The sequence below is a fragment of the Mustelus asterias genome, chromosome 15 (genome assembly GCF_964213995.1).
Source record: "Mustelus asterias chromosome 15, sMusAst1.hap1.1, whole genome shotgun sequence".
In the NCBI taxonomy this organism is placed as follows: domain Eukaryota; kingdom Metazoa; phylum Chordata; class Chondrichthyes; order Carcharhiniformes; family Triakidae; genus Mustelus; species Mustelus asterias.
In genome coordinates this window covers 10,535,240-10,555,495 of record NC_135815.1, presented here as the reverse complement: position 1 = coordinate 10,555,495, position 20,256 = coordinate 10,535,240, and the positions used below count along the sequence as shown (strand labels likewise).

General features: G+C 49.1%; 1 long non-coding RNA gene across 1 annotated transcript; it reads right to left on the bottom strand.

Annotated features, from left to right (window-relative positions):
* Positions 1-659: 659 nt before the first annotated feature.
* LOC144504784 (uncharacterized) lies at positions 660-18,879 on the bottom strand. The gene is made up of 3 exons (XR_013499699.1): positions 18,709-18,879; positions 4,358-4,489; positions 660-1,004 (listed from the first exon to the last, which is right to left on the bottom strand). It is a non-coding gene; the product is annotated as an uncharacterized LOC144504784 (long non-coding RNA).
* Between the last annotated feature and the right edge of the window lie 1,377 nt (positions 18,880-20,256).

Here is a 20,256-nt window from a genome sequence, read left to right as displayed (position 1 = left end):
CCGCCCCTTCGCAAAATATTTCATTGGCTGTAAAGTTCTTTGGGATGTGCTGAGGTTGTGAAAAATGCCAATGTAACTAGAATCATAGAATCATAGAATCCAGTGCAGAAAGAGGCCATTTGGCCCATCGAGTCTGCACCGACCACAATCCCACCCAGGCCCTACCCCCATATCCCAACATATTTACCCACTAACCCCTCTAACTTACGCATTTCAGGACACTAAGGGGCAATTTTAGCATGGCCAATCAACCTGACCCGCACATCTTTCTTTATAACCTCTTTATAAACCTTTATAAACCTCTTTCTTTATAATATGCCCTTTCCTTATCTGAACTCTCTGGGCATCCAATCATTGGGACTCCTCACTCCCCCCTTTCCCTTCACAATCTTCAAATTTACGAACCCATTTGCATGGTGCCATTCTCATCTCTGCTTGCTGATCTACATCCCGTCTTATTCTTTTCAACCTCGACGGTGTTCTGTACTGTGGGGTTTGACCTTTCCCCTACATTTCTTAATTAGGAGAAATACGCTGTGCTGCAGTCACAGATAATCAGTCAAAACAAAACAAAAAAATCCACTGAAGTGCCCGACGCAGACACATAAACGCCTCAGAGAATTCCACTTTGGAAATGGCCAAAGAAATAAACCTGAAGTAAATTTCTACCCCACCGGCCTGAGGGATACCTTTTATTGACATGTTTGGAGTCGGCAATGGGTGATGTGCATTGAGGCATCATTAGGTTTCTTGTAGGCCTCACTCGAAGTTGGCGGGAGGCCAAGTTCTTTATTTTGCCGTAAGCTGGCTGCGGGAAGTATCAATATTTCCAAGTGATAGTCGCTGGGCGATGAGCAGGAAGTCTTTCTTCGCCCGTGCCAACATTCAGTCGGGCACGCTCGCTGCCAGTTGACCAACAGTGCCCCATTGTCTTCACCATTGTGTAGGTATTCGGCAGTTCCGCTCAACCTTGGCCGGGAGTGGAGGATATGGTTGGCCAGGAGCTGCAGAGGGGAGGATCAAATGAAGTGTTTTAAGAAATAAAGGGATAGTTTTTTTTAAAACAAATATACAGAAACTAAACAGTACTCCCAGGTCTAAATGGGAGGCAACATCCTGAGTCTGCCGTGAAGGGGCCTTGGGGACAAAAAGGGTTCCATAGGCTTGATCAGTTTGCTGTAAATAGCAGCAGTGCTTCTCATCTCAGGCTGGTCTGCCAAAAGCAGTTTTTTGATGACAGAGTGCCCCCACCGAGAACAATTACTTGCCAAGGCCCAGACAGCGAGATCGTGCCTCAGCCAAGATTGGCTGCTTATTCCATCTGCTCTTAGCAAGGAAAGTGCTCCCTCGTCCGGGACTCTGTCACTCCCTGAGATCATCAGTCCCCCTTGTGCCTGGGAGCGTAAGGACCATCTTTACAAAGAGGGAGGAAAGGGTCTGAAGGGACTTTGTTGGGTTTAGCAGGAATGGCAAGGGACATCATGCTTAAAGCCCTGCCTTTGTGGCTACGTTTTAACCATTCTCTTGCGCCAAGTGTCTGGGTATTCAGTGAGAATGGGGAGAAGAGTTTGGCGGCTGCACTGTATGAATTCTAAATTCATTTTCCATGCGTGATGATGACACGACGGCGGGATTTTCCAGCTGCGCTTGCCCCCCTCAAGACCGGAAAATTCTGCCTGTGATTGGCTGGAATCATATTTATTTTATAAATCATTTATTCATAGAGAACAGTAAAAGTAACTGCTCCAGCTATCATGATCGTGGGGTAGGATCAGTGGATCAGCTCCTCTTTTTCCTGTCCATCGTTTTCATCTGCTTTCTTTCCTTCTCTTTATTCCTCTTTCTCTCTCCACTTGGTTCTAATTCATTCAGATGGATTCTGCCCATGTGCCAACCAGTCATCACTCTTTTGCCATGCAGTGATCTCTTTGAGATTTGGTACTCTCGCGATTCTGTCCTGATGAGTGCAAAATGTAAAACTTTGACAGCATGTCCCTTTTTTCAGAAATACTCACATTCTGTACTCCCAAGTGACTATCTCTATTTCCTTCCCCATTTTGTGCTCTGGCCTTTTACCCTTTTTTTTATTGGTTGGGGGGATAAGCCATGAGGTGCGATATTTGTGAGGTTCCAGACTGATCTCACTGCGACTTTATCAGAATAACAATCCAGCGATCTTACAAGAGTAAACGTTCAATTTAAATCTCTGGCCACCAATCCAACATTGCAACAATTTCTGGACAACAATCTTTAGAAGTTTGCTATGAAATATCGAATCACTGTTTTTCAGTAGCCATTTGAAAGCTTCTGTTCAAACGAACAGTCAATATCTATCTACAAGGTATATGCTGCCAACCTTCTTATTATTAGCTGCAAATGAAAGAGGCATATTCATTCATTTTATTTTCCTATATGTCCCATAAAACTTGCTCATTACTTCCCAGTGCCATCCGCACCATCCCAGTGCCTTACGGACAATCCCAGTGCTGTACAGACCAGCCCAGTGCTCTATGGACCATTCTATTGCTATACAGATCATCCCAGTGCTATACAGACCATTCCAGTGCTCTACAGACCATCCCAGATCATCCCAGCTGTACGGACCATCCCGGTGCTCTACAGGCCATCTCAGTGCTATACAGACCATCCCAGTGCTGTATGGAGCATCTCAGTGCTGTACGGACCATCCCAGTGCTCTACAGACTGTCTCAGTGCTCTACAGACCATCCCAGTGCTCTACAGACCATCCCAGTGCTATACAGACCATCCCAGTGCTGTATGGACCATCCCAATGCTGTATGGACCATCCCAGTGCTCTACAGACCATCCCAGTGCTATACAGACCATCCCAGTGCTCTACAGGCCATCCCAGTGCTCTACAGGCCATCCCAGTGCTATACAGACCATCACAGTGCTGTATGGACCATCCCAATGCTGTATGGACCATCCCAGTGCTGTACGGACCATCCCAGTGCTCTACAGACCATCCCAGTGCTGTACGGACCATCCCAGTGCTCTACAGGCCATCCCAGTGCTATAGGGACCATCCCAGTGCTATACAGACCATCACAGTGCTGTATGGACCATCCCAATGCTGTATGGACCATCCCAGTGCTGTATGGACCATCCCAGTGCTATACAGACCATCCCAGTGCTATACAGACCATCCCAGTGCTCTACAGACCATCCCAATGCTCTACAGACCATCCCAGTGCTGTATGGACCATCCTAATCTCGGTCCTCAGCTCTGGAATTCCCTCCCTAATCCACTCGGTCCCTCTACTTCCCTTCCCTCCTTTAAAACACTTTTAAATCCTCCCTCTGCGAGGATGCTTTTGGTTGGCTGACTCGATATCTCCTGATGTGGTGCTGCAGCTGATTTGCCTCCTGTCAGGCTCTTTGGAGTTGTTGGTTAACGGGGATATGTATGGACCACGGTCGGGCGGTGTGACCCGGCCCGGCGCTGCAGCACCTCAGCGTGTGGACGGGACACTCATAGAACAGGGCGACCGCTCCCATCCGCACTCGGTGAGTGACAGGGCCCCGGCTTGATGCTTACCCGAGAGTGGCATTGTGCAGCTGCTGTGACACAAACCGCACGGTACCAGTCAGCATTTCACTGCGTGAGGCCGGGGTGAGGGGGCCCCTGTTGCTGGCTGTCTCGATGTGAGGGCAGTGACGGATTAAGCGGGGCTGCTTCTCCAGCCGAAAATGAAGTAAAAATTAATTAACCAGGTTTTTTTGGGGATGCTGCCTTTTGTAATGTGTGTGCAGCCTGCATATGTATTCAATGTATCTAATTTGGATAATTGCATTAGAATTAGAATTTACATAATCACGCTCCATTACCCACCCATTAATGGATTAATGCAGTAATAACTAACGGTTGATTTAATTAAAGAGGAAGAGGGTTTAATGGGGATATGTTTTTCCTCTCTCAAACCATTCCTCTATTTTCTAAATGGAAACAGGGTCAGCCAGGAAGCCCCGGTTTTCAATCTACCGTTACATGTTGGAAACGGGCAAGACTTCCCTCTGACGAAGGGTCATCCAGACTCGAAACGTTGGCTCTATTCTCTCTCCACAGATGCTGTCAGACCGGCTGAGATTTTCCAGCATTTTCTGTTTTTGTTTCAGATTCCAACGCCCGCAGTATTTTGCCTTCAAGACTCCCCTCTCTGCGGACACCCACTGGGAAAGCCGACCTCCCCCCCACTGCCGGCAGTTAACTTGCTGAAGCTTTCTTGCTCACAACCCGCAGTCACAGGCCTCCAATTAGGGCTGGAGGCTAACTCCTGATGGTGTGCTCGATGTGAAAGTAAGAAAGCAAGACTTGGGTTAATACGGAGTTCCTCACCATCTCAAGACATCCCGGGGTGGTTTTCAGCGAACACTCGTGAAGTGGAGTCACTCCTTTGCGTCGAAGGTGAGACAGCCATTTTGCGCACAGATATCTCCCACTGACATGTCACCATGACCGGGTAGTCTGCTTTTGGTTGGCGGTTGAGGGATAAATATTGAACGAGGGTTATAGAATGAGTTAGGCCAGAGTTCCAGCAAGGATTTACATCATTATGACATGGCGGGTTAGCGTGGCCGAATGGTCTATGGTGCTGGATTAAGGCTCGAGGCCTCTGCAGAGCTGTGGGTTCGTATCTCACCGCTGCCAAATATCCTTTGTATTCAATGAAGTGATAGGTAATTTTGGGGTGGCACAGTGGTTAGCACTGCTGCCTCAGCATCACCGCAATTCTACCGTCCTGTCCACCACGGAATCGGAGCGGGTTAGGAGCAGACAACGGAAATGTCCATTGACCTCGGGTGGGAATTTCCAGTCTCGCGCAAGCGAGGCCATAAAATCCTGCCCAATAAGACATTGAAGGTGACAGGATAGGCTCATTTTTATTCATTTGTGGGACATGGGCGTCGCTGCCTGGTCAGCATTTATTGCCCATCCCTAGCTGCCCGAGGGCAGTTGAGAGTCGACCACATTGCTGTGGCTCTGGAGCCACATGTAGGCCAGACCGGGTAAGGATGGCAGATTTCCTTCCCTAAAGGACATTAGTGAACCAGTCGGCAAACGGCAATGGGTCATCAGTAGATTCTTAATTCCAGATATTTTCTATTGAATTCAAATTCCACCATCTGCTGTGGCAGGATTCGAACCCGGGTCCCCAGAACTTGAGCTGAGTTTCTGGATTAATAGTCCAGTGATAATACCACTAGGCCATCATCTACTTTCTCAGAAGACTAAGGAAATTTGGCATGTCAGCTGTGACTCTCACCAACTTTTACAGATGCACCATAGAAAGCATTCTTTCTGGTTGTATCACAGCTTGGTATGGCTCCTGCTCTGCCCAAGACCGCAAGAAACGACAAAAGGTCGTGAATGTAGCCCAGTCCATCACGCAAACCAGCCTCCCATCCATTGACTCTGTCTACACTTCCTGCTGCCTCGGCGAAGCAGCCAGCATAATTAAGGACCCCACACACCCCGGACATTCTCTCTTCCGCCCTCTTCCATCGGGAAAAAGATGCAAAAGTCAGGTCATATACCGACCGACTCAAGAACAGCTTCTTCCCTGCTGCCGTCAGACTTTTGAATGGACTTACCTTGCATTAAGTTGATCTTTCTCTACAACCTAGCAATGACTGGAACACCACATTCTGCACTCTCTCCTTTCCTTCTCTATGAACAGTATGCTTTGTCTGTATAGCGTGCAAGAAACAATACTTTTCACTGTATGTTAATACATGTGACAATAATAAATCAAATCAAATCAAATCAAATGACCTGTGGAGAGCACAGTTAATAAAGCATACCGTACCTCAGGGTTTATTTACAGGGGTATCGAGGACAAGAGCAAGGAGGTTACACTGAATCTGTATAAGCTCCTAGTTCAGCCTCAGCTAGAGTGCTGTATCCAGCACTGCATGTTAGGAATGGTGTGAAGACATTGGAGACAATGCAGAGAAGATTCACAAAATGGCTCCAGCGATGAGGAATTTCCGTTATGAAAAGGGGTTCGAGAAGTTGGCAATGTTTCCTCAGGGAAAAGATGGATTTGAAGAGGTTTGAGAGATATTCAAAATCATCAGGTATCGAGACAAGGTAGATCAGGATAGATCATTCCCATCCATGCAAGGATTGAGAATGAGGGGGCACAGGTTTATAGTCATTGGCAAAAGAAGCAGAAGTGACGTGAGGAAGAACTTCTTCACGCAGCGAGTGGTTGGGGTCTGAATTCACTGCCTGAGAGTGTGGCGGAGGCATCTTCAGTCGTAGCATTCAAAAGGGAGTTAGACTGTTATCTGCAGAGGAATGCACAGGGTTATGGGGAGAAGGCACGGGAATGGCGCCTGGGGAGTTGCTCATTCAGGGAGCTGGTGCAGACACAATGGGCTGAATGGTCTCTTCCAGCAATGTAAAAATGGTGTAATTCTGAGGAGGTGGTGGTGATCTGCCTTCTTGAATCCATGTGGAGTAGGTACACCCACAGTGGTGTTAGGGAGGGATCTCTGTGATTTTGTCCCTGTGACAGTGAAGGTAGGGCGATGAAGTTCCAGAGTGCCTTAAAGGTTGAAAAAGCAGCAGAAACGTGGAAAAACCCCTTTAGTTTTGTGTATGCAGCATTGATGTTACTGTGTTAGTGTCACTGAAATTTATGATGCCTCTGGGCAAGTTACCAGCTGGTGTTAACATTACATACATATTACCCTCCACCACAGGCATGCAGCCTGAACGTCAGACAGCAGACAAGGTCCCTTCCAATAAGGCATGTGAGTTCCCCAGGGTCACGTCAGTTGATCTTTAAAAGGTGACAGATTACCTTCACTGATTTGATTTTATAACAATGGGAGAGATACTTGCACCTGGCTCTGACTTTGCTGCAATGTGTTCTGTTGTTTTCACTGACTCCATTGCCAGTTCTGTAAGCTGCGTGTCTTCCACACACCGTCTCGTAAAACCTGCCAGTGCCCTGGGCAACACCCATCGCCCACCCCGTCCCCTTCCCCAACTCGGGATCTTTACCAGGGCGGCCCGCTCTCCGTCCTGCCGCTGTGCGGACAGCGCCACCCACTCCTTCGCTCTTCCCTTGCCCGCCCTGTGCTGCAAGCCACCTTTATGCTCGCCACTCCTCTATTGAGGTTGTCAAAGTATTTCTGGCATTCTCCCGGTCTCCATGGTGACGCGAGGAGCTTCACTGACTCCTTTGTACCGTGGCCACGAAACGCCCACTTGCTGTTGGAATGTTGGAGGCCGATGCGGAGCACCCACAAGGTTCTGTCAGTTGTTGGAAATGCATTTTTCCTCTCCTCTTCCCTGTTTTTTTCCATCTCCCGTCTCCCCTCCACCTCATCTGTCTGCCCCCCACCCCCCACCACAACCTCCCCCCTCTTAAAGGCATACATTCCTCTTCTGTAAAAAAAAGCTTGCATTAATGTCATGTTTTCCATTAACTATTGGATGCCTCCAAGCCCTCGGCAGCCAATGAAATACTTTTTCTGAAGTGTAATCCCTGCAGGAAATAGAGCAACCAATCTGTGCACAGCAAGATCCCATAAACAGCAACATGATAATGATCAGATAACCCGTTTGAGTGATGTTGGTCTTCTTACCGAAAGGAGGGAGTGCAACGAAAGGCCACTCGACTGATTCCTGGGATAAGGGGATTATCGCACGTAGCAGAGATTGGGTTGATGAGGCCTATATCACCAAGGGTTAGGATGAATGGGAGGTGGTCTCATTGTGATGGATTCTGATCTGGTTTGACAGGGTAGATGCTGGGAGCATGTTTTCCCCTGGCTGGGAGTCTAGAATAATTTAAATTTTATTTCTTTCTTAATCACAATTAGGCTTACATTAACACAGAAATGAAGTTTCTGTGAAAATCCCCCAGTCACCACACTTCAGCGCCTGTTCGGGCACACTGAGGGAGAATTTAGCATGGGCAATGCACCAGCACCTCTTTTGGATTGTGGGAGGAAACTGGAGCACCCGGAGGAAGCGCACGCAGACACGGGGAGAATGTCCACACAGACAATGACCTAAGCCAGGAATTGAACCCGGGTCCCTGGCACTGTGAGGCAGCAATGCTAACCACTATGAGTCTCACCTGAAGAAGGAACCTAAGACTCCAAAAGCTTGTGCTGCCATATAAACCTGTTAGACTTTAACCTGGTGTTGTGAGACTTCTTACTCTATTCTCTCTCCACAGATGCTGTCAGACCTGCTGAGATTTTCCAGCATTTTCTGTTTTGGTTTCAGATTCCGGCTTTCGTAGTATTTTGCTTTTATCACAGGTTTTTTTTGTCAGTTTTGATCACTATTGAAACATCACCCTGCTTTATCCTTAACCAACGCTAATTAAAATAGTCAATGCCCCGGATTCTCCGTGTGAGACCGGAGAATTTCGGCTAATGTCTTACTTTTAATTGGGATTTGCTGCCTCTGTAGTTTTTGCATTATTTAACTCACCAGTGGTTTTGAACTGACGACTCTGGAGTGTGGGATGGCAGGAAGATGGCTGCTATAACTTAGCTTCACACAGGGTAAAGATAAATGTACCACCCCCAGCACTGAGGACTCCAAAAGCAGAATGGAATTCCTTTACTCCAAATATTTTTCCACAAATTTGCATTGCCAATGGATCTTACGGAAACGCAGCTAATCACAATTAGGCTTACATTAACACAGCAATGAAGTTTCTGTGAAAGTCCCCCAGTCACCACACTTCAGTGCCTGTTCGGGCACACTGAGGGAGAATTTAGCATGGGCAATGCACCAGCACGTCTTTTGGATTGTGGGAGGAAACTGGAGCACCCGGAGGAAGCGCACGCAGACACGGGGAGAATGTGCAGACTCCACACTGACAGTGACCTAAGACAGGAATTGAACCCGGAATTGAACCAACTCGCCCCCATCCACCCCCAGCCCCACCGTCCCACCCAATTCACTAAGGAGCAAAGAATGCTGCAAAGGAATCTTGGAAATCGCTAGAAAAACACAGAGATTCTTTCACTTATAGGGGACAGACCCAAACTCAGATGCATAAGTCTAAGACAGTCACTAATCAATCCAATATGGACTTCAGGAGAAACTTCTTTATCCAGAGAGTGGTGAGAAATGTGGAACTTGCTACCATAGCGAATAGTTGAGGTGAATGGTGGAGATGCAACTCAGGGGAAGCTAAATAAACAGAGGAGGAAGAAAGAAATAGAGGGATATGACCATAGGTTTAGCTGAAAGAGGTGGGATAGAATAAACTCCAGCGCTAGGTGGGCCTAATGGCCTACATCGGTGCTGTAGTTTCTACATAACACAGAATCCTTCCCCCTCCTTCAGGGACCATGCCATGGAGGGTGTTGGTGACCATGGACTTCCATTGGATTGGTCCATGGTTATGTTTGGCGGTGTTGTCGTGGTTTGCCATTGCCATCAGCATGGTAGCATAGTGATTAGCACTGCTGCCTCACAGCGCCAGGGACCCGGGTTCGCTTCCCGGCCTGGGTGAATGTGCGGAGTTTGCACATTCTCCCTGTGTCTGCGTGGGTTTCCTCCGGGTGCTCCGGTTTCCTCCCACAGTCCAAAGATGTGTGAGTTAGGTGCATTGGCCATTCTAAATTGCCCCTTAGTGGCAGGGGGATTAGCAGGGTAAATGTGCGGGGTTACGGGGATAGGACCTGGGTGGGATTGTTGGTGCAGGCTCGATGGGCTGAATGGCCTTCTGCACTGTAGGGTTTCTATGATTCTATGCCTGACCAGGAAAATCTCCCATTCCTTACTGCCTGTCATCAGGCGAATTGGGATTTATGGGCTGATAATAAACCTATTTGGCCATGTTATGAACATGGACGTCAAGTCCTGAATGTCAGACTGGAACCTGAAGCCTCTGGCCCAGAGGTAGGGATAATACCCTTTGAGCCACAAGACTTCCTAACTCTGAACAGAGTTGGGAGTGTAAATGGGGACATGGAGTTGGCAGGTTCTGATTACAAGTGAACAACATTCTCCTCACATGGAGTCACTCCATGTTTAACGTCCCAGACTCTGGGCCTCAGCAGCGGCTGGATGGAGCTTTTGCAGCTTCCTTGCCTGCGACAGCGATTCACATCTCGATAGCACCTTTAAAGCAGTGAAAAGTCCCAAAGCACAAGCTGAGGCTTATGAACGTAACCTGAAGGGCAGGAAAAGCTGGTCTATCAAACCTCCCCCATGCATCATTATGACTGCAGCGTATTGGCAAAATACATCTCCCAGCATCCACTGCTTTTAGGGGGAGAAGTTTCCAGATTTCCACTGCATTTTGTGTGGGGGCGGCACAGTGGTTAGCACTGCTGCCTCACAGTGCCAGGGAGCCGGGTTCGATTCCTGCCTTGGGTCACTGTCTGTGCGGAGTCTGCACGTTTTCCCTATGTTGGCATGGGTTTCCTCCGGGTGCTCCTGTTCCCTCCCACAGTCCAAAAGACGTGCTGGTTAGGTGCATTGGCCGTGCTAAATTCTCCCTCCGTGTACCCGACCAGGTGCCGGAGTGTGGCGACTAGTGGATTTTCACAGAAACTTCATTGCAGTGTTAATGTAAGCCTACTTGTGACTAATAAATAAACTTATAAACTGAAAGAAAATGATTTCCTGATTTCTGTGCTGAATGCCAAGTTCCAATTTTAAACTTGTGTTCCCGTGTCCTGGATTCTCAGATGAGTGGCTAACTCATGAGGGTGGCGCGGTGGCATAGTGCTGCACTGCTGCCTCACAATGCCAGGGACCCAGGTTCAATTCCCGGCTTGGGTCACTGTCTGTGCGGAGTCTGCACATTCTCCCCGTGTCTGCGTGGGTTTCCTCCAGGTGCTCCGGTTTCCTCCCACACTCCAAAGATGTGTAGGTTGGGTGGATTGGCCGTGTTAAATTGCCTGTCAGTGTCAGAGGGATTAGTAGGGTAAATACTTGGGGTTACAGGGATAAGGCCTGGGTAGGATTGTTTTCAGTGCAGATTCAATGGACTGAATGGCCTCCTTCTGCACTGTAGGGATTCTATAACTTATTGAGTCATTGAAGGAAACAAGATAGTGATCAGCGGAAATAGTGAACCAAATGTCAGGGGCAGAATTTCTATGGTTTATAGTTGTCTATCTGTGAGGTTAGCGTATTTCCTTACCTTTGAAGTCTTTTTTGCCTCAATTTAAATGTTTTCAGCAGCAAGCTTTCGTGAATCTTAAAATACAGATGATTTATATCACACACAGGTTTAAAACACCAAGTCACACCCACACTATCACACACACAAAGATTAAATACAGAAGCTGGAAAGAAAACAACATGATTACAATTGTCATTGAATTCATCGAATTCAATTAGATGAATTGACGTTTCATTTGGAGTGGAGGTATTGCAAAAGTGAAGGATTCTCAGTAAGCTGCGAGATGTCTTGTAGTTGATTGTCAACAGGTTGATTCTCAGGTAAACTTGAAGTTGGAAAGGTTGTGGGGTGGGCGGGGGGGTGGTGGTGGGGTTGGGGGGGTGGGGGAGAGTCCTTCTCCTGCTTTCAAGGTATAGCTGTCTATTATCTTGGCTGTACAGTGCATCTTGGCAAGGTTGTTGATGGGTTACTGATGGTATCTGCTGCGAATCAGCTTCTGCTGTGATATTTTGAAAGAAGGTAACAGATATGGCTGCCTTACCTATGCGATGTGTTACAAGCCCAAAGCCCTTTTCCAAATGAGGTGATGTGTTAGACCAATAACCGCCCTATGTTTGGCTTTTCAAACAGCCAAGGTATTTGCGTTTGGGTTGAGGAACCATCACAGTACAATGAAAGATCAATGAAATCCACTTCATATTTGTCCCACACTTCATTGCGTTTTGATTTCTCTATCGTCCATAATGAAGCAGCAAGATCGATATGTTACAGTCTTTTCTGCTGACTGTGCATTCCTAACAAAGGGAAGTGTGAATTCCACAACCGGCCATGATGCCCACATTTTGATTAGGTACTTGTTTGAGTTTCAGGACCGCCTGGAGATGAATACTGCCAAGTCACGTGATATACCATAGCCATTTTCAACAGCTTTTGGTGTCCACTTTTTAAAAACGTGGTTTAAAAGTCTGTAATACCTTCACGCCTGTACAGGGCATGCATGACACGGGTGAAACTTATTGCCCAGGTGGGGAATTGGTAACCAGAGGTTCAGGATAATTTATAAAAGATTAGGCAAGCACGGTGCCACAGTGGTTAGCACTGCTGCCTCACAGCGCCAGGGACCCGGGTTCAAATCCGGCCTAGGGTGACTGTCAGTGTGGAGTTTGCACGTTCTCCCCGTGTCTGCGTGGGTTTCCTCCGGTTTCCTCCCACAGTCCAAAGATGTGTGGGTTAGGTGGATTAGCCATGGTAAATTGCCCCTTAGTGCCAGGGGGATTAGCAGGGTAAATATGTGGGGTTACGGGGATAGGGCCTGGGTGGGATTGTGGTCGGTGCAGGCTCGATGGGCCGAATGGCCTCCTTCTGCACTGAAGGGATTCTATGAATCAGAGATGAGGAAAATTTTTGTTTTGCAGTCGTTGTGATCAGAATCGTGCTGCCTCAAAGAAATAGTGGAAACTGGATAATGGGAACATAGCATCAAGAAGCAGGAGGAGGCCTTTCGGCCCTTCAAGCCTGCTCCACCATTCAATAAAATCGTGGCTGAACAGGTTGTGGTTTCATGTCCACTTTGCTGTCTGTCCCCATGAGCTTTGACTCCCTTATCCATTGAAAATCTGTCTAACTCAGTCTTGAGTTAACTCAGTGATCCAGCAACCCCCCTCTGGGAAAGGGAATGCCACAGACTAACGGCCCTCTGAGACAAAAAACTAATCTCCTCATTTCAATCTTAAAAGGGAGATCTCTTATTCTTAAGCTGTGCCCCTCAATTCTAGGCTCCCCCACAAGAGGAACCACCCTCCCGGTGTCCACGCTATGAAATCCCCTCAGGATCTTATTAGTTCCAATCCTCTAATTCTCCCAAACTCTAATGTAACGGCCCAAGCTCTTCAAGCTTGGCTCAGAGGGAGTGGAACACGGGGAACAGGATATATGAAAGGGAAATGTTACAGGGCTAGGGAGAGAAGTCAGGAAGGTGGCATTAATGCACTATCTCTTTCAGGATAGGCCGGGTGTCCTCCTTCTGTGCTATCATCCACAAACGTCCACTCCCTCCATTACCGCCGCACTGTGGCAGCCGTGTGTACCATCTAAAAGATGCACCGCAGCAACTCACCAAGGCTCCTTAGGCAGCACCTTCCAAACCCACGACCACTTCCATCTAGAAGGACAAGAGCAGCAGATACCTGGGAACACCCCCACCTGGGACTTCCCTTCCAGGTCACTCACCATCCTGACTTGGAAATATATCGCTGTCCCTTCACTGTCGCCAGGGGAAAATCCTGAACTCCCTCTCTAACAGCACTCTGGGTGTACATACACCATGCGGACTACAGCCGTTCAAGAAGGTGTCTCACCACCGTCACGTCAAGGGCAATTAGGGGTGGGCAATAAATACAGGTCTAGCCAGTGATGCCCACGTCACATGAATGAATTTTAAAAAATCATTCCAAGTCACAGAAATGTTAAAAGAACAGATACATGAGAAGTTCATGAAAAATTAAATCACTGATTTTTAGGAATATTTTTTAGTGCAGAGATCAAATCTGGTAGGTTCCTAACGATTGTAACAAAGGACCCCTCGAATGGCGGGAAGCCACTTACCTCCTCGAATCTTCAATCAGATCCTGACTGTGGGATCCTTTGTATCGTTTGCTTCAGTTAATGCAAAGACTTCATTTTAAGATATTTCTGCCTATGTAACTAACTCTGCTAAGCTTTAAAGTTAACTTAGCCACAGACTCAGCAGGCATGCTGGGATGGGCTTAGAAAGTGACCGAATTTTTGAAAGGTAAACAGGCTTTTTCATAAGCCAAAACAAAGCTTTCATGGTCACAGCTGCAAATTGTTTATGAAAGTTAGAGACTGCCTGTACCGAGTAATTTTTATGTTCAGTGTGAGGTTTGGGTCAAATCTGTGTCAGGACAGGCTTTTGCTCGTATCTCTATCTCTCTCTCTCTCCAGTAAATCATTTTTTTCACTTTCTGTAATGTATTAATTTTAAAATTCTGCTCAACAAAAGAAATTCAATTCAAACCAATGCTGTCTACGTTTATTCTGAGGAATGAATAGACTCTAAAATGAATGATCGGTGACCTAACTCTAGAGATCCATCATCTTGATTTGATTTGATTTGATTTATTGCCACATGTACTAGTATATAGTGAAAAGTATTGTTTCTTGCGCGTTATACAGACAAAGCGTACTGTTCATAGAGAAGGAAGGAGAGAGTGCAGAATGTAGTGTTACAGCCATAGTTGGGTGTAGAGAAAGATCAGCTTAATGCGAGGTGGGTCCATTCAAAAGTCTGATGGCAGCAGGGAAGAAGCTGTTCTTGAGTCGGTTGGTACGTGACCTCAGACTTTTGTATCTTTTTCCTGATGGAAGAAGATGGAAGAGGGAATGTCCGTGGTGCGTGGGGTCCTTAATTATGTTGGCTGCCTTTACAAGGCAGCTTGCCCCATATCCCTCAGTCGATAAAATTGTATCAATCTGTGATTTAAAATTAACTATCACGCGTCAATTGTTGAGAATTCCAGACTTCCACCATGCTGAGTGTGTTGAAGTGTTTCCTAGTTTTAATCCTGAAAAGCTTGGCTCTAACTTTTAGACTTTAAGAACAAAGAACAAAGAAAACAGGAACAGGCCCTTCGGCCCCTCCAAGCCTGCACCGACCATGCTTCCCCCGACTGAACTAAAACCCCCTACCCTTCCGGGGACCGTATCCCTCTATTCCCATCCTATTCATGTATTTGTCAAGATGCCCCTTAAAAGTTACTATCGTATCTGCTTCCACTACCTCCCCTGGCAAGGAGTTCCAGACACCCCCCACCCTCTGTGTAAAAAACTTGCCCCTCGCACCTTAAACCTGTGCCCCCTAGTAATTGACACTTCCACCCTGGGAAAAAGCTTCTGATTATCCACTCTGTCCGTGCCTCTCATAAATCCTGTCGACTTTACCCTTGGTTGTGGACTCTCCAATCTGCTTGCTGCTGCTCACGGTTACCTTGTCACGGGTGATGTTGCTGCTGTGACAGAGAGTGTCACAGAGTTAGCACTCGGCAGATATCAATTGCCTCTCAGTGGGGAGAAGGAGCGGAGGCTGCGGGGCTCCTGAAAAGCCAGATAATCGATTATTGGCCTGTAAACGCTCTGTAAAGGATAATCTCTCCTCCTCTGCAGCCTCCTTCTCTCCCACCCCGCCTTTTGTTTGTGTCTCTCACGCACTGCAAAGCATCAGCGAGCAAAGCAAGTACTCCCCTCACACGAGACACTTCTGAAGTGACAGATGTGCTGAAGGCATTGAGTGTGCGACTGGGGGGGATTTAAACCTACTTCAGATATAACTAATACTGCATATGGACTGATCAGGTTTTGTTAGACTGGAAGTAGCAGCCGTCCATATTTTTCTGGCTGCCCTCTCCCTTCTTTGCCCTTCAGTAATTGCCTTAATTGGGGTTTTAGTCGATGTGTTGTCTTCGAGCATCACCGAGATTAATTCTGCGTGCAAGATGTGAACCTTTGTGCGCGACTTATCTTCCAACCAGCTCAACGTCTCCATTCTCCCTCCTCCTCAGTGCCTGGGGGGAAGGCTTTTCAGAGGCCACTGAGGGTGGGGGCTGAGGCGGACGGGCTGTGTGCTGACACTATCCCCTTCCTCCTGCTCCCTCACACCCCGGCCGAGGGTAGGGTGGCCACTCGCTCCTGAGCGATGGGTCACTTTGTTAAGGTCATTAAAGGGCCAATTGAGGCCATTGATCAGAGGCTGAGGGGAAATTCCCCAGTCAGGTGGCACGGCCTGGGGGTGGCAGGCCGCAAGCAGACCAGTCGGCCAGGTTCCCTGCCAACCCCGCCCCCTGCCCCACACAACACCCTCACCCCCGGCCATCGCTGCAGCTGCAGGCCAGGATGTGAAGCGCTGTCTTCTCTGCAGCAGGCAAGCGCGGCTGCGGCCATCTTTTATTTCAAAGGTGGCGGCTCCCTCTCCCTCTCTCTGTCCCTCTCTCCCTCTCTCTGTCCCTCTCTCCCTCCCTCTCCCCATCTCTCCCTCCCTCTGTCTCCCTCCCTCCCCCTCCCTCCTCTCCCCGCCTCCCTCCTTGTCTCTTTCTGGCCCTCTCTCCCTCTCTCCCTCCCCATCTCTCCCTCTCTCCCCTCCCTCCCTCTGTCTCCCTCCCTCCATCTCTCCCCCTGCGTCCCTCTCCCTCCCTCTCTCCTCCTCCCCCCTTCCTCCCTCCTCTCTCCCCCTCCCTCCCTCTCTCTCTCTCCCCTGTTCCTCTCTCTCCCCCTCCCTCTCTCTCTCTCCCCCTTCTTCCCGCTCTCTCCCTCCTTCTCTCCCTCCCTCCCCCTCCCTCCCCCTCCATCCCCATCCCTCCCCCTCCCTCCCCCTCCCTCCCCATCCCTCCCCCTCCCTCCCCCTCTCCCCTCCTCCTCCCTCCCCATCTCCCCACCCTCCCCCTCTCCCCTCCCTCCCCCTCCTCTTCCCTCCTCCTCCCTGCCCCTCTCCCCTCCCTCCCCTCTTCCTCCCTCCTCCTCCCTCCCCCTCTCCCCTTCTCCTCCCTCCCCCTCTCCCCACCCTCCCCCCCTCCCCTCCCTCCCCCTCCTCTTCCCTCCCCCTCTCCCCTCCCTCCCCCTCCTCCTCCCTCCCCCTCTCCCCTCCCTCCCCCTCCTCCTCTCCCCCTCCCGCTCTCCCCTCCTCCTCCTTCCCCCTCCCTCCCCCTCCCTCCCCCTCCTCCTCTCCCCCTCCCGCTCTCCCCTCCTCCTCCCTCCCCCTCCCTCCCCCTCCCTCCCCCTCTCCCCTCCTCCTCCCTCCCCCTCTCCCCACCCTCCCCCTCTCTCCTCCCTCCCCCTCTCCCCTCCTCCTCCCTCCCCCTCTCCCTTCCCTCCCCATCTCCCCTCCCTCCCCTCCTCCTCCCTCCTCCTCCCTCCCCTCTCCCCTCGCCTCCCCCTCCATTGGATTGAAGTGAAGGGCAATCACTCTCACCTCACCTTGAGTTCTGCTCTATTGTCCATGTTTGAGCCAGGGTGGTTCTGGGTGACCCGGATAAAGAGCTGAGTGACCCTGGCAGGATATAAAACTGGGGGTCAGCAAGCAGGTTATTGCTGAGTAAGTATCGCACGATAGCCCCGCCACCAATCCCTTCCATCGCTTTGTTGACGATCGAGGGCGGACTGACGGGGCAGTAAGAGTCGGCTTGGGTTTGTCCTGCTTTTCTGTGGCTGGGTTTAGGCCTCACACTCAGTGACAATCCATCCCTCTGGGATTAATTACCATTCAGTTCCTCTTCAGTGCGGGATCTCTGCGCTGAGTAGAAGACTGGGGACAACAACCTCAGTCAGGAGATGTGGGCCAGAGGAAGAATCGCCCCACCTCTCCCTCCCTCCCTCCCTCCTCTCCCTCCCTCCCTCTCTCCCTCCTCTCCCTCCCTCCCTCCATTCTCTCTCTCCCTCCCTCCTCTCCCTCCCGCCCGGCATTCACCCCTCCCTGTCTCTATGAGCACCCCCACAACTCACCGAGACCTCCGCACTTCTCTCATCCTGGCCCATGTGCATCCCCAATCACAATGACTTAACCATTGACATCCAGGCTCTCAGCATGGGAGGGTGGGCGTTTCTGTTGCTGGAAGGACCTGCATCACAACAGTATTCAGACACGTCCACACCAGCTTGCATGGAATACAAAAGGAGGTGTTCACACAATCACAGAATCGTTAGGGTGCAGAAGGAGGCCATTCGGCCCATCGTGTCTGCACCAGCTCTCCAAACGAGCATTGGGACTTAGTGCCCTTCCCCTGCCTTTTCCCCATAACCCCTGCACATTGCTTCTAATCAAATAATCATAGAAACATAGAAGATAGGAGCAGGAGGAGGCCATTCGGCCCTTCGAGTCTGCTCCGCCATTCATCACGAACATGGCTGATCAACCAACTCAATAGCCTAATCCTGCTTTCTCCCCATAACCTTTGATCCCATTCGCCCCAAGTGCTATATCCAGCCACCTCTTGAATACATTCAATGTTTTGGCATCAACTGCTTCCTGTGGTAATGAATTCCACAGGCTCACCACTCTTTGGGTGAAGAAATGTCACTCCGCCTCCGTCCTAATGCCCTCTTCAATGCCTCCAATGAACCTGCCTCTCCCACACTCCCAGGCAGTGCATTCCAGATCCCAAACCACTCGCTGTGTGGAAAAGATTTTTATCTCATCGCATTCGCTGTGAATCACTTTGGGTCAAAACTTCATTCTCAGCCCAGGCTCACTATAATCGGGTCTGACAAAGAACACAATCTGAATGCATCCCTCACATTATTATTTTAAAATCGCATAAACATGACTCCGTGTATTTTTCTCATCTGTTTCACTCTCTCGGATTATAAAACTCCCTCCCCAGATGTTGGTACATTTTCAAATCTTTGTGGAGTTACAAATTTTTTTTGAAAAAAAGTGATTGAAGGGGTGAAGGGTTTGTAACAGGCCACGCGGGGATCTGAAACTGTAAAGCTGGCCTGTTTACTCCCTCTGGGTTTACACACGCACTCGCCCCCAAATTCCAACAACAACAACAAAAATTACCTGGGCTCCAAATCTCCCTGAAAAAGTTTGTCCCCTTGGCAGCAGAAGGTTCCTCACGCGGGATACTGACAAAAAAGTCTCCAATCTGTAGAGAACACCAACAGCTGTGCCGCAACTCAGAGGCCAGGAGAGAGGCTGTAAACATAAAAAGAAACCCGCTGCGTCAAGAGAACAAACTGCCTGGACCTGTCTGACACAGAGGTCAGGGGGTCACCTGGGGCCGGTTGTAGCCAGCTTAGCAGATTGGGCCCCTGCACTGCCCCCTCAAACATCATTTAGACAAACAAGCAGATGGCAGGTGTCACCGGTGACAAAGAAGCCATCTGTGCAGCGAGGGACTGCCCTCTCCATTCTCTCTCAGGCCAGTTCATTAAACTATCTTCCCTCAACTTCACAAGGAAGGGCCGTCCTGCCCGCCTCAGCCACTGGGGCCCACTCTCAGGCCTCGCAACTCCTACTTCACTGCTGCCGCAAACGCCCCTGCCTGCAAACAGCAGCAAATGTGTTACAGCACGCAATGGTTTCCCCCTTGTTATCGCGTCCCTCGGTTAAATCATTAGCATTGCGGATGTATGCCTCGGTTCGAGTCCACTTTAGCCCCTGGCGTGCTTCGCTGCGTCTACAAGTGTGCGGTGACATTCCATAAGTGCCTGAGTGCGGAGGTGAAGGAGGAGTGTTGTGTCCGATTCTGGGCACCGATTCGGCGGAAGATCATGAGGGGCAATGGAGAGGGTACAGGACAAGAATAGTACCTGGGCTGAGGGGGTTTCAGTTCTGTGCATAGATTCGAGAAGCTGGGGTGGTTCTCTTTGTAGCAAAGAGATGGTTGGGAGATTTGATCAAAGGCGTGTAGATGAACGCAAAATACTGCGGATGCTGGAATCTGAAACAGAAATAGAAAAATGCTGGAAAATCTCAGCAAGTCTGACAGCATCTGTGGAGAGAGAGTAGAGCCAACGTTTTGAGTCTTGATGATGCTTCGTTAGAGCTCCGGTGTGCAGGTTAGGTGGATTGGCCACCTTAAATTTCTGCTTAGTGTCCCAGGATGTGTAGGTTAGGGGGATGAGTGGGGTAAACTCGTGGGGTTTAGTGCAACCTGAGAAGCCAGGCACTGAAACGTATTTGCAAATGCATTTTTCACCAAACAGGTGATTACAGACTGCTTCAGATTCCACAAAAGAAATCATGAAGAGGGGGACTCAATTGCGCAATTAGTGGCTGTGCTTAAAAGACTAGCAGAATATTGTCAGATTGGAGATGCTCTGAATGACACATTTCGGGACAGATTTGTCTGCGGGCTGCACAGCAAGGCAATACAGAAACATTTGCTAACCAAGAGTATCCGTACGCTGAAAAAGGCCAGAGAAATTGCTGTTTCGATGGAATATACAAAATGGCAGCTGGATTGACACCCAAGAACCTTGAAATTTGTACTTTCCAAAGGAGTGCAATGCCGGGGAATTCTGCAGCTGAATGCTGATGTAAAGACACACAGAGACTGCCTGCTGGAGGAAAAAACAAGCGCTAAGTAAAAATTAGAAACAAGAA